This window comes from Phaethon lepturus, unplaced genomic scaffold (assembly GCF_000687285.1).
Source record: "Phaethon lepturus isolate BGI_N335 unplaced genomic scaffold, ASM68728v1 scaffold1194, whole genome shotgun sequence".
In the NCBI taxonomy this organism is placed as follows: domain Eukaryota; kingdom Metazoa; phylum Chordata; class Aves; order Phaethontiformes; family Phaethontidae; genus Phaethon; species Phaethon lepturus.
The window spans coordinates 77,998-80,603 of NW_010533735.1; positions in this window are offsets into that span (position 1 = coordinate 77,998).

Here is a 2,606-nt window from a genome sequence, read left to right on the forward strand (position 1 = left end):
AGTCCATATTTCAGTTAATGTTGACAATGTTGGAATTGGCTTCTCTAGAAAGTTAATGTGTTTCCCCTGCATGCTTTTATTGGCTTAGTTTAGATTGTTACAACTCACTCACTTCCTCCTTCAGGAATCGATCAAAAACTGGCCAAGGTTTGGGTTTTCTTTCTTTCAGAGGATGCTGATTTAATTAAGTGATTTTGTAGAAATATATTCATATTGTCAGAATTATCTATATCCAAAAATACTAACAAATTTGTTTGAAAAGTAACGAATTACTTTCTGTTTTGCATACAATCTTGGAAGGAAAATTAAAAGGCTATTGAAAGTATGTAAACAAGGCTTTTTCAGTATTTCCAAAATGAACACCTTTCCCTCTACATTCCAGCTTCTCAAACATTTCAGAAAATGAATGTTTTTAGAAATCAAAGTGTCAGGATTTCCTAAAAAACAGGTGGTCTCCATTCCAACAAGCTCTGAATTCCCTTGAAATCATCTCAGAAGCTGCAGCAGTTGCAGATGTGTCATTTCTCTCACTCTCATTCTCTGCCATCAGCGTCAGACAATCCTACAAGCCTAATCTGCTCTCCCTCGTTATTCGCATGTAACAGAAGTGCACGAGGCACAGTAGATCAGCATAGATGATTCATCTCCAGCCTTTTACAATTCCCTAAATGCCCCGTTTCTGAGGTATTTGAAAAGATTGTCACTCTTCACCTCATCCCATGCTGATTAAAATGGGTGAGTGATTAAAATGATGGGTGATGGGCTGCGATTACTTTGTCTTACTACTTTGCATCAATTTTTGCCGAAGCACAAAATCCCTGGTGCAAGAAGAATTTGAGATTGGAGCAAAAGGAGACATTTTTATCATCTATTCTGACCTCCTATAGTAAAAAAATATACCTGATACTTTTGAGCCAAGAAAATTTATTCCTCAGGATGAGGAGTGTAGAAGCTAGCATCTCAGGTGCTGCATGCTGACAGAGAATGTATTGTGCCTGGTGGCTGCACAAGAGAAAAAAAATTCTCAGGCTTGACCCCAAAAAGCTATTAATATGTACAGAATAGTAGGAGGTGATGAAAACAATATTTCTCTACATTGTAGTTTGGGGTAGAAGCATCAGAATTTGCAGTCAGAGAGAGCAGGTGTCATTACAAACTTCATAAATCACAGAATCATAGAATCATAGAATCCTTGGGTTGGAAGGGACCTTTTAAGGTCATCTAGTGCAACTCCCCTGCAGTGAGCAGGAACATCTTCAACTTGATCAAGTTACTCAGAGCCCAGTCCAACCTGACCTTGAATGTTTCCAGGGATGGGGCATCTACCACCTCTCTAGGCAACCTGTTCCAGTGTGGACTGAGACATTCTGAAATAAGCAGCCACCATTTCAAGCAGGGGAACCAGCCCCTTGAGTAGTCCCACTGGCGGGTCAAGGAGAGCCAGGGATGAAGGAAGGCAGCCATCAAAGGAGGAGAGGGAAATCTACTCTTCCCAGGACAACTCAATGGATGCCTTTTTTAATTTCAAGGACTTAGTTTAATTTCTTTAATTCCAAAGACTTGGTTCCATATAATGTTTGATCAACTTACATATTATAAATTAAAAACTAGACCAGGACTCTTCTGAACTCTGTTCAGAAATATGTAGAAGTTTTGCTCTTTCCTATTTATTTTCATGCAAGTTGTCCACATGGCAAAATCCAAACCTGACTATCACTGAGTCCTCTTAAAAGAATGCTTTTAACTTCCTAAACTTCTAAGACTTCCCCTGCAGGGCAAAATACAGCTTTGACTTCCTAGTGTCCACCTGAAATCATTCTCTGCCCTTTGAGACATCATTAGTACATCATAAGCACGGCACTACCAAGCCTCCAGAGCAAGAAATGAAATGCCAAGTACATTTGATTACAAAGTCTTAGCATGTCCTGGGGAGAAAACGAACTACGGTAATTTGGAATAAGCAAAGACCACATCATAACCTGTGGCTCTACGGTTGCAGATAATTTCTATTCTTAGCAATTCCCTGGAAGGGCAAAGGAGAAACAACTCACCCTTTGCCTTCACAGAAGCTTTCAATGAGGCTGAGAAAAAGAAAGGTGGCCACATGTGGGACAAACCACACAACTAGGACCTCCAGACCTGTCCCACCAGCCTGCCCACCACCAGGCAACGGGAGAGGCAGAAGTGGGGCAGAAAGGAGAGGGACCCAGGGTCTGAGCTGGCACCCCCTCCCCAGCTGTCCTCGGTGGCAGGGAGCACAGGACCCCGGTGGTGCCAGGAGTGACGGGGAAAGCCTCGTGCCGGGCACTGCGGCAGGCAGGCTGCGTGCCGCGCACTTGAAGGGTCTCTCTGCTCACTCCTGCAGCAGGCAGTGAGCGGTGCCAGCCCAAGCACTGTGCCGTCGCTGGCTGTGAGGTGTCCACCGGGTCCCAGGTGGCCACTCAGACACGAAACGGGGCCATCAGCTCTCCCTCAAGATTTTTTCACCAAAGCTGAACTAGACTGGCATGTGTTTCTGAAGGACAGCCAAGCTCTTCCTATCAAGCTATAACTGGCTATTTTCTTCTTCAGGAGAAATATGGATCTGGTGCTAGTAACAGCCATCC